Source organism: Podarcis liolepis, assembly GCF_965112155.1.
Source record: "Podarcis liolepis genome assembly, chromosome: 3".
NCBI lineage: Eukaryota > Metazoa > Chordata > Lepidosauria > Squamata > Lacertidae > Podarcis > Podarcis liolepis.
The window spans coordinates 16931104-16943471 of NC_139557.1; the positions used below are offsets into that span (position 1 = coordinate 16931104).

A 12368-nucleotide genomic window follows, 5' to 3' on the forward strand; every position below is an offset into this window, starting at 1 on the left:
TGCATCCCAAAGAGCTCCTGCTATAATAAATTTGGTAGGGTGGTATTCAACTATGCTTTGTTCAGAATCAACCCACTGAAAATAATGAACATGTCTAAGTTCCGTCCATTGATTTCAGTGAGTTTACTCCAAGTAAAACATAGTTACTGTATATATCAGCCTTTGGCTGCAATCCTATACCCCTTAACTGGAAGTAAGTTCCATTAAACTTGTTGAGCCTTACTTCTGAACAGCAGACAAGTTTAGGATTGCATTGTTAGTCTTTAAGGTGCTACAAGCCACTTGTTAATTCTGCAAATGTCTCTTTATTTGCTTTTTATTTTTTTAAAATGAGGCTGTCTAGTTTAAAATAAATTAAAGTTAGTAATAAATGTTGGAAATGTAAAGAAAAAGAAGGAGCATTTTATCACATGTGGTGGGAATGTAAGAAGGTGAAAAGCTTCAGGGAAATGATATATAATGAGATGAAAAAAATGTTGAAATACACATTTATAAAGAAACCAGAAGCATTTTTACTGGGCACTGTAGGAAGTGATATACCGTATTTTTCGCCCTATTTGACGCACCGGCCCATAGGACACACCTAGTTTTCAGGGGGGAAATCAAGGAAAAAAATATGATCCCCCCCCCCCGCAGCTCTGGGAGCAGCGGACAGGCTGCACACAGCCTGTGCGCTACTCCAAGACCTTCTGCCTGCGCGACTCCTGCGGGCTTTTCGACCAGGAGGGAAAAGGGACTGAAACGGCCAGTCAGTCCCTTCTCCCTCCTCGGGGAGAAAGCCCCCAAGAGCGGCGCACTCTTCAAAGGGTGCGCGGCACCTGCGGGCTTTTCTAGGAGGTGGGGGAAGCCAGCAGAAGCCGCGGAGCCCCTTTAAAGAGTGTGCGGCTTTTGCAGGAGGTGGGGGAATTCCCCCATCTCCCGCAAAAGTCCACAGGAGGGTTGGAGAGTAGGGAGAGGGCGTAGCGCGCCTTCCCATTGCCCCCCATCCTCTGGGGCTGGTGATGGGGGAGGCACTGCTTCCCCCCCCCCCGCCAGCCTCCAACCCGGGTCGGAGAGTAGTGGGAAGGCGTAGCGCGCCTTCCCGCTGCCCCCCATCCTCTGGGGCTGGCCATGGGGGAAGCGCTGCTTTCCCCACCGCCAGCCTCAAAGAGCAGACTCTCTTGGCTTCAGCGGAAGCAACGCAAAGCCTCTGGAGCACAGGCTTCGGAGGCTTCGCGTTGCTATCGCTGAAGCCAAGGAGCCTGCATTCGCCCCATAAGACGCACACACATTTCCCCTTCATTTTTGGAGGGGAAAAAGTGTGTCTTATAGGGCGAAAAATACGGTAAGTAGAAAAGATTGTAAGCTGTTTTTATATGCAACGACAGCAGCAAGAATATTATTGGCACAAAAATGGAAACAAGAAGAATTACCGACGAAAGAAGAATGGAGGATGAAATTAATGGACTATGCAGAACTAGACAAATTAACAGGAAGGATTCGAAATCTGCAGGACCTGAAATTCACAGAAGACTGGTGTAAATTTACAGACTATTTGAAAAGTAATTGTGATGATCAGATTATGTTTGTAGATTTGCAAGAAGTTTTGTGAGGTGAATTATTGGAACTATTGCAAAAATGGATAAAGGGGAGGATGGTTAGTTAGGATAATTAAAGGCTATATGAACTTAAGAAATGCATAAGAAGTGATAAAAACAGTGGATCATCAGAGGTGCTGATGGAAGTCCAAAAAAAGATTGTATAAGTGGTGAAGTTTTGTGGTACATATTATAATTTATATGTTAAAATCAATAAAATTATTATAAAAAATAATAAATAAATTAAAACTATAGTAGTGACTAAAACGCTCTAATGTGCTCCCAAACAAGTTACCAATAAGGACTTTTTAAATGTCAGAAATATATGAGAAGTGGACAGGATACCTGAGCCAGCAGTGTAGCAATCCTTGCCGGCACCTGGAGCAGACCAAAGTTATTGTCTTTTTTTTATCAAGTCATAGTTGTGCAGCTTTTTTTTTGGAAAATCAAAGTTGTTGAGCTTCCTGTCCTCACCAATTTCAGGGACAGGAAGTGTCGTCGTCCCCCCGCAGCACCCAAAATGCCCAGCAACCGCCATGATCTCTCAAGCTCCCCTGCTGCCCAACACAAAACAGCCACCGTGCCCTCATGCCACCCAGTGTGGACCACCCACCCCTGGCTAGCTATGCTACTGACCTGAGCAATTCTCTAATTTTCTATAGTAGTGGCTCATATTAATTCAATTAAACTATGAAGATAAGATTTGCTAACCAGAACACGCTGAGTTCTACTGGTAGCAGCAGCCTATGGAGGATGTTCTGCTTGCAGGAAATCATACTGGTGGTAATGACAGCTCCTTTCTTCCTCCATGGTAACAAAGAAAACTGCTTTCTACTGAGACTGTAGGCCCACCTAGTTCAGTGTTTTTTACCCTCACTGGCATCAGTTCTTCATTTTGAGACAGGAATCTTCTCTAGCCCCATCTGGAAATGCCTGCCTCTGTGGGCATATCAAATATTCCATAATCATTTGCTTCTGTTCCATCAATCCATGCTTGGAACTTGATTTGAACCAGGACTGTTGGCTATAGTTCAGTTCCACTTTCATAGGACTTTACTGCCATGGAACATACTCAGACATCACTCCACTACAATCATTTCAGTTCACAAAACATTTGCAACTGACTTGTAGAATCATAGAGTTGAAAGGGACCCCAAGGGTCATCTAGTCCAACCCCCAGCAATGTAGGAATCTCAGCTAAAGCATCCATGACAGATGACCAGCCAACCTCTGTTTCAAAACCTCCAAGGAGAGACCACCACCTCTTGTGGGAGTCTGTTCCACTGCTGAACAGCTCTTACAGAAAGTTTTTTTCTGAATGTTCTTTCTTGCAACTTGAAGCTATTGGTTTGAGTTCTACCCTCCAGAGCAAGATAAAACAAGCACCCTCCCTCCTCCATGTGACAGCCCTTAAGATATTTGAAGATGGGTATCATATGTGCTCTCAGTCTCCTCTTTTCCTCGCTCCTTCAATTGCTCTCCATAAGGCTTTGTTTCCAGACCCTTGATCATCTTGGCTGCCCTCCTCTGCACACGTTCCAGCTTGTCAACATCCTTCTTAAATTGTGGTGCCCAGAATTGGACACAGTATTCCAAGTGTGGTCTGACTAATGCAGAATAATAAAAAAAAGGTAAAGGACCCCTGACGGTTAAGTCCAGTCGCGAACGCCTGGGGTTGCAGTGCTCATCTTGCTTTACTGGCCGAGGGAGCCGACGTTTGTCCACAGACAGTTTTTCCAGGTCATGTGGCCAGCATGACTAAGCCGCTTCTGGCGAAACCAGAGCAGCACACGGAAACGCCGTTTACCTTCCCGCCGGAGCAGTACCTATTTATCTACTTACACTTTGATGTGCTTTCGAACTGCTAGGTTGGCAGGAGCTGGGACTGAGCAAAGGGAGCTCACCCTGTTGTGGGGATTCGAACTGCCGACCTTCTGATCAGCAAGCCCAAGGCTCAGTGGTTTAGACCACAGTGCCACCCGCATCCCATAAATGCAGAATTTGTTGTTGTTGTTTAGTCATTTAGTCGTGTCCGACTCTTCGTGACCCCATGGACCAGAGCATGCCAGGCACTTCTGTCCTCCACTGCCTCCCGCAGTTTGATCAAACTCATGCTGGTAGCTTCAAGAACACCATCCAACCATCTCATTCTCTGTCGTCCCCTTCTCCTTGTGCCCTCCATCTTTCCCAACATCAGGGTCTTTTCCAGGGAGTCTTCTCTTCTCATGAGGTGGCCAAAGTATTGGAGCCTCAGCTTCATGATCTGTCCTTCCAGTAAGCACTTGGGGCTGATTTCCTTCAGAATGGATAGGTTTGATCTTCTTGCAGTCCATGGGACTCTCAAGAGTCTCCTCCAGCACCATAATTCAAAAGCATCAATTCGATCAGCCTTCTTTATGGTCCAGCTCTCACTTCAATACATCACTACTGGAAAAACCATAGCTTTAACTATACAGACCTTTGTTGGCAAGGTGATGTCTCTGCTTTTTAAGATGCTGTCTAGGTTTGTCATCACTTTTCTCCCAAGGAGCAGGCGTCTTTTAATTTCGTGGCTGCTGTTACCATCTGCAGTGATCATGAAGCCCAATAAGGTAAAATCTCTCACTTTCTCCCCCTTCTATTTGCCAGGAGGTGATGGGACCAGTTAAAATCCCCTAGGACAACCAAACTAGGTGTCTCTAGGAGAGCATCCGCCACGACCTGAAGCAGCTCGGGCAGGGAATCCTTGGTGCAGCGGGGAGGTCGGTACACCAAAAAGACTCAGAGAACTGGGTCTTCACAATGGGACGCCTGGTGCAAACTAGTGACTTCCTAAAAATTACTGCAACCCCCTCCCCCCGCCCCCGTCCACAAGGCCTGGGTTGCTGTGCATAAGAGAAACCTGGTGGACAAGCAGTGGTAAGGACAGGCCCATCTGCTTCATCCAACTAAGTCTCTGTTACACATGCCAGATCAAGTCCTCCATCAATGATCAAGTCATGGATGGCAGTGGTCTTATGAATCATTTACCTGGCATTGCACAGCAGCACCTTCAGGTCATGTGGGTATCCCTTGCTGATTCTAGTATCCGTCTGGTCAGGACCAGACCCGGAGGCAGGGATAGTCCTCAAACAACGACTAAACCTGCCTCCTCGGTAATGACATGGTCTGGTATTAGCGTAACTCCTCCTCCTACCCGTGATCACTGAGATCGGTTGTCCCAGTGCATCCCTCCCCTGTGGAATCTGCCCCAGCCATTCTGTTAGCTGGGACCCACTCCCTGGCAGCCCTGACACCTTCCCTTAAGAACAAAATAAAATCTTTTTTTAAAAAAAAAACCAAGCACAATAAAACAATGCAAACAAAAAACTGTAAAAATTACAAACACATCAAAATCAAAGCAAATTCCCAAACCCAACCAAACATTCATCCCACCCTCACACCCCCCACACAAAAAAAATTCAAAAGGGAAAAAGAAGAATTTTAAAACATTTTAAAAAGAACACTGTGCCGCTCCGAGTCCTCCTGGCCAGCAACAGCAGCAGCAGGGCCAGATGGTGAGTGGCAGGAGCAGGGCCCTCAGGCACTCATGCAGGGGAGTCCATCAAAAAAACGAAGATCATGGCCACTGGGCCCATCACCTCCATCAAATCCACTGACAGTTCAGCTGGAGTTTCTGCTTCAGCCACAGCTTGATCTTCAGCTATAATCTGCTCATCACTCTCTTTCACAGCACTGGATGAAGACAAGACAAAATCCTCTGGGATATCTGTGCAGTCACCTCCTATAACAGGTGTTTCAGGAATCTTCCTTTTATCTGGACTTAGGATTCTGTGAGTCTGAGAATCCTGCATAGGCGAATGAAAAGTTACCTTCATAGGCTTCAGCATCCACTTTGGTGGCACATTTTCTATCTGTGACGGGCGAAGAATAGAAGATCTGCCTACGACTTCTGGAGATGTGAAAAGTATGGCACAGCTTCCAGCAGCTATGTCTTCGCTAGCGTTATCTCCACTTAAGGTATGCAGACTCATTCTAGGTAAAGGTAAAGGGACCCCTGACCATTACGTCCAGTCGTGGCCGACTCTGGGGTTGTGGTGCTCATCTCACTTTACTGGCCGAGGGAGCCGGCGTACAGCTTCCGGGTCATGTGGCCAGCATGACTAAGCTGCTTCTGGCGAACCAGAGCAGCGCACGCTGTTTACCTTCCCGCCGGAGCGGTACCTATTTATCTACTTGCACTTTGACATGCTTTCGAACTGCTAGGTTGGCAGGAGCAGGGACCGAGCAACGGGGGCTCACCCCGTCATGGGGATTCGAACCACTGACCTGATCGGCAAGTCCTAGGCTCTGTGGTTTAACCCACAGCACCACCCACTTCCCTCAATTCTGCCTCCCTTCCAATCCATAGTCGCCGACCCGAGAGACGCCTATTTGCCAACTGAAGTAAGCATGTCGCGAATTCCTCACGGCACTTTAGCAGAAATGCTCAGAGTTCCAGGTTCTTCAGTGCAGCATTATTTATTGTGAGCTAAATATATATACAAATATCTACAGAAGCAGTTCATACAGCCAGACAGAGTACCTGGCTGCACCTTGAGGCAAATAGGAAGACTCTTTCTCTCTGACCACACTCCTCTACACCACCCTCTGACCACCTTTACTGCTGGACAGGTTTCCCTTTTAATCCGATGACAGCCAATCAACTGTCAGCACATTACTGCTGAGTCATTCTGACCCAGCACCTCCATAGAAAGTATTGCATCAGCCTGTTGCATCAACTAGCAAACTCAAGCCTGCAGACTTACTATCTTGCACAGCATTCTGTGAATCCCAACAAAGCATTGCCGCGGCCGCCGCGTTCAAAGAAATCAGATTGGTCTGGCGTGACTTATCTTTGAGAAATCCATCCTGGGTCTTAGTAATCACAGCATTGTTTTCTAAATGCTCACAGACCGACTGTTGAATTATCTGTTCTAGGATGCTCCTTGGTATTGATGTCAACCTCACTGGTCAATAGTTACCTGGCTCTTCCTTTCCCCCCCCCTTTTTTGTCCGCCTCCAGTCTGTAGGGACCTCACCTGTTCTCCCAAGAATTCTAAAAGATAATAGACAAAGGCTCTGAAATTACACCCACAAGCTCCTTTAGTACCCTTGGGTGCAGTTCATCAGGCTCTGGAGATCTGCATTCATTTAAAGTAGCTTGGTGTTCCCTTACTACCTCTTTTCCTATCTTGGGCTGCAGCTCACTCCTTACATTCTTTAATCACCAGGCTGGGCATCACTTTCCTTTTGGGTGAAGACAGAGGCAAAGTAGGTGTTGAGTAGTTCTGCCTTTTCTCTGCAGACTCATGCAGTCTGCACCAGATTGCACATTAATGGGCATCAACCGTTCAACTGCATACCTGTGCAGACCCAGCCCTGTTTAGCCCAATGTATGGAGAGGCATCACTGTCAGATTGCTACTTGTCACAATATGCCTGGTTACAGACACATATCCTCAAAATCTTTCCATCACTTCCTGTCTTAGCGTTATTACAGTCTGTTGAATTTCATGCAAATTCACAGCATTTTTTGGGCTGTGGAAAAGTATGCAGTATGCTTTCTCCTATTTGGGTCCCCCTTTCACAACCACACAATGCTAGCAAGTTACATTAGCGTTGCAAAACACAGAGAAAAGAGAGCAATAGCTGCACAAAACAAATGTCAGGTGCTTGTCTTAGGCAGGCAACTTCTCATATTTATTTTAGAGCTCAACATTACTATATTGTTCTTTTTATTTGATAACAGCTTTGGTAATGGCTTTCATTTGCAGTAAATCTCTCATTCTGTCTTTCTCTTTCTATTAAAGCTAGGACGATGACCTTTCTGAGATGCCAACATGGAAGCTTTAAGAAAGAAAAGAAAGAGAGAAACATAGCCAGTGCTAAGAGGGTATTTAATGAAAATATAGTAATTATAATATACCGGAACCCTTAGAAAAAGCTGCCCAGCCTGCAGAATACCCAAGAATGTAATAAAGTAGAATCAGTTCAGTGGTTAAAATATGTAAAACAATATACCAAACAATATACCAAAATATTTTATCAGTCAGCAAGTTTTCCATAATGAAATGTCACAGCCACAATAACTGTTGGATCATAAATCACATTCATCCTCCCAAAGCTTGTGTGAATAAGTTCTTCTTCAAATGGCACCTATATTTTAAGACAAAGCATAGTTGTAAGGGAAACGAATTTCAGTCAAGAGTGCCACAATGGAGGAGGCCCTGCCCCATGTCCCAGGAGTTTACCATGTGACTGCACTGAATGATCAAGTCACCTTTTAAATTTCCCTAATGCACCAGGGTGATGCTATGCTGGAGGCATGGAGAGCAGCTGGGACATTTGCTCTATGAAGCTGCATGGGGTGCTTTGCTGCAACTACCCAGTGCATTTTTCAGCACTGGTCATCCCTTTTAAGAGGTTTTAGGCCTTGCTTTCCAGAGCTCAGTGGCGTGCCAGAGTGAACTGTCTCTTTCTTCATTTCTTAATGCCATGGAAGGGAATAAAAGGTCAGCTCTCTTGCTTCTGCGTATATAGAAAACTAGGTCATTAGATCCAGCACTGTAGACAGCATGTAATGCTTAACCAAACTCCAGCACAGAGTTAAGAGCTCCCCATGTTTTTCTAACTCATATCGGCATCATCCATTTTTTCATTCTGGATAATGGCTGCTATTGCCCCTCTCCATTATGTACTTAATAAGGGGACAGTGTGATGTTGTCAGCTACCATCTACAATATTGCAGTCTACTTGCATCCTGAGATAGCTCCAGCAAGGAATTCTCCAAACTAAGGCTGCAATCCTAACCCCATTTACCCAGGAGTAATGTTCCTTCATGTCAATAGGACTTCTCAGTAGACATGGTTAGGATTACACTGCAAACTGTTTAATGACTACATCCCCATTAGGAAGTAGTGATTTGGGAATTTTGTAACCCAGAAGGCATTTCCATGCAGTCAGTCACACAAGAACTGTATGGTGATTCTAAAACCATGTATTTTGACATGTACAGTGGTACCTCTGGTTAAGTACTTAATTCATTTCAGAGATCCGTTCTTAACCTGAAATTGTTCTTATTCTGAAGTGTTAAGTTGTGGGTGAACATATCAGACAACACAGTGATTCTTCAAACAGCTCTTGTTTATTCACAGGCCTGAACTGAAGGGTTCAGCCAGAACTGAACTGAAGGGCTCAGCCAGCCTGCTTATATAGAGCTCCACTACAACACAACTGTAACCACTTTCTGTAACTATCCAATCACTGAATGTCGCTTTCAATCCCTTATTTGCATATGTGGACCTGAGTGAAAACTATCTACAATATCCCCCTGCTGGCCCAGGGTGAGAACTTCAGTACATAACATGAAGCACCACTTTAGCTAATGGGGCCTCCCACTGCTGCTGCACCGCCGCTGCGCGATTTCTGTTGTCAAAAACCAATAAATTTATTAAGGAACAACTGTACCACTAACTGGAATCAGTTATTGGGATTGTATCTCACTGGTGCTTAAGTAACTACACTGGCTCCTGGTCCATTTCCAAACACATTTCAATGTGCTGCTGTGGCGCTTACTTGCAAACAGGCTTTCTAGTGAATATACACTGCTTGTGCTGTATGAAGTATAAATATATATACATCATGCGTATGTGCACATGGATTACACACAATTTCTAAGTACCTTTCATACAGTAGAGCTGTGATGTGTCAAATGTCCCCAGCCCCAGCACACTTTGTGTGTTAAGTGGCAAAAGGAATTAAAGGTAATATGTTTTTTCTGGTCCTTAACTCTCTCCCCCACAACTCCATTCTCCATCACTACCATGCATTACCATGGTACCTTCACTTAAGTGTGGGTATACCTCATGCTGCAGGAGGTAGTCAGTCTGGTTATACTGCTGCCTTCCATTTGAATTTTAAAATTATGCATATATGGATGTGCAAGAAGTATTGTAAAATAACAATATAGTCTTATTTAAACAACCTTCTTTGTGATGAATACAAATTTAATACAGATAAGAGCCAAATTTTAAATATGGTAATTTCACTTCTTTAAGCAAATAATTATCCTTTTATTACTTGTTACATGTAGGATGTCATAAGGAAATAATTCAGTTCCTAATATTCCTTGCCCCTTCACAGTCCCTCCCCCTTTTCAGGTCCTTTTATGTATGCAGAGTTCCCATAGGTCTTATGTGACAAAATATATCCAAGGCCGAATACAACAGGATCTATGATTTTAGCTACATATGCATCCCACCACATAATTAGAAGTTCATCTAACAGAATTATCATCTATTAAAAGGGGTGACTCCTACTATGATTTTTTGCATTTAAAACAATGTTTTAACCTTAATCAGAAAATAAGGCAAAATTACAGTGGTTATCTCAAGTTAAGCAAGCAGTTTAAATTCATGTCGAACAATGACTATTTTGTTAGCTTTCCGAGTCTCAATTAGGTTATCATTTTCACTCTATAATTCAAAACATGTACTCCTCTGGTAAAGATGTGTAATAGCTGTAAATTGTGTGTGAGTATGGGCATACTTTTGACTGTTTCGGCTTAATGTGCTTTGATTCTTAACAGACAAGATAAAACACAAGAAGGTAGCGATTATCCACAATGTTGTATGCCTCCACATTTCTCCACCTACCTGCTAATATGCCACATGCACTATAGGAAAGAGACTCTGGTTGTAATATAAATTAAGAGGGCCACTCGTTCTAGAAAGAAATGGTTCTCGAAATGAAATGAATCCATCAGCTCACCATCCTGCTTTGTGTGTTTTTAAACATACACTGCCAACAGCATGTTTTGATTTCCCTTGTGTTTAGGCAGTACAGTGGTACCTCGGGATGCGAACGGGATCAGTTCTGGAGCCCCGTTTGCATCCCGAACGGAACGCAAGATGCGATGGCGTGTCTGCGTGTGCGCGGGTCGCTGCTTCCGTGCATGCGAGTGACGTCATTTTGAGCGTCTGCGCATGCGCGAGCGACAAAAGCCAGAAGTAACGCGCTCCATTACTTCCGGGTTGACATGGAGCGCAACTCGAACATGCTCAACCCAAAGCACATTCAACTCAAGGTATGACTGTATCAGCAATCTTAAGTGTTTGGGGGGAGAACGATACATGTGAATGAACTAGCAGCCTGGTCCTGCTTATAGAAGGACCTTGTTTTCTTTTATCAGTTGTTATTTATGTCAATTCAATTGCAATACACATCCTACACGTTTACTTGGAAGTAAACCCAGGTAGCCGGTGGGGCCACAGCAGTGCTCAACCAGTCCTCCAGTCAGTTGTTTCACTGTGGGAGGCAGTGGGGTTTTACTGGGAGGCACTGGGGGAGGACCAGGTGGCGGTGAGATTGCCATGCTGCAAACACACAAGCAGAAGCACCAGATTGGCTTCACAAGCTTTTGTTGTTCTACAAAATAGCACTCATATTTCAGTAACTTTTCTTCCCTCCGGTGCCGGTATTGTCATCAAAACAAGCAAGAGCCTTACAAAATCCATGGATCGCAGGCCAAGATCCTGTTTGGAGAATCTGGTCCTGGTCAGAACAACCACAAAGTTTGCATTATCAGAAAAGAAAAGAAAAAATTAAATGCAGAGCCAAATGCAACTTTCTCAACTGTTTCGTAGTCTAAGACATTGAGCCTCTTGAGCTTGCTGATCAAAAGGCTGGCAGTTCGAATCCCCGTGATCAAGTGAGCTCCTGTTGCTCTATCCCAGCTCCTGCCAACCTAGCAGTTCAAAAGCACATCGGTGCAAAGTGATAAATAGGTACCGCTGTGGTGGGAAGGTAAATGGTGTTTCTGTGCGCTCTGGTTTCCATCAGTGTTCTGTTGCGCCAGAAGCGGTTTAGTCATGCTGGCCACATGACCCGGAAATTGTCTGTGGACAAATGCTGGCTCCCTTGGCTTGAAAGCAAGATGAGCGCCGCAACCCCGTGGTCACCTTTGACTGGACTCAACCGTCCTGGGGTGCTTTACCTTTTTACTACTGCTACTACTGTTATTACTTACACGCCACCCATCTGACTGGGTTGCTTGTGGGATGCTCTCCCTGAAGAGGCCCGTCTGGCGCCTTTCACCACATTATTTTTATGTGTGTATGTAGGCGCTGAGTGGAAAATGTTCCTCTTCAGCAATTGTCTCTGGCCTTTCAAACCACTTTTGTGGGAGTTATGGGTGGCTATACCTTTCTGCGTTCGAGCGAAGGGCATCGTGTGAATGTAACAACAACAACAACAAAAATCCGTTCTATCCACCCCTCCATGTTTCGCGACAGCCCCATGCTCTTGACTCGCTGTCGTTATTCCTGATATTATCATCCCCTTCCTCTCCTCTCCTCTCCTCTATTATACCTAATTTGATGTTTGTTTGTTTGTTTGATGTTTTATCTTGTTTTAAATATTCTGTTCTGTTGGGAGCCACCCAGAGTGGCTGGGGGAACCCAGTCAGATGGGCGGGGTATAATAATAATAATAATAATAATAATAATAATAATAATAATAATATTGTTCGTTTGTAACGGAAAATCATTCGAACACAAAAAAATTGTTTTTTTTTAAAAGGAAACGAACATTTCCAATGGCTACGAAGCCACACGCTTTTTGGGTCGTGGGGTTGCTTCGTTCTGTGGGGTTGAGCGCGTTCACACGACGCAGCCGCGCCAAAAGCGCCTCCTTTCCCTCGACAGCCGCCAGTTTTATATCGCGCGCTTCTTCTCCTCCTCACAGGTTTTCCCGCTCTTTTTTCCACCAAACG

General features: G+C 44.7%; 1 long non-coding RNA gene across 2 annotated transcripts in view; it reads right to left on the reverse strand.

The window, feature by feature from the left end:
* The window catches only part of LOC310703438, a 57170-nt gene that overhangs the window by 41394 nt on the left and 3408 nt on the right, over window positions 1–12368 (reverse strand). The window contains exon 1 of one of the 2 annotated variants that reach the window (XR_014524114.1): window positions 12185–12334. The exons of the other annotated variant lie outside the window; for it this stretch is intronic. This is a non-coding gene — a long non-coding RNA (uncharacterized lncRNA). Of the gene's footprint in view, window positions 1–12184; window positions 12335–12368 lie in introns of those variants that run through there. 2 annotated transcript variants of the gene reach the window in all.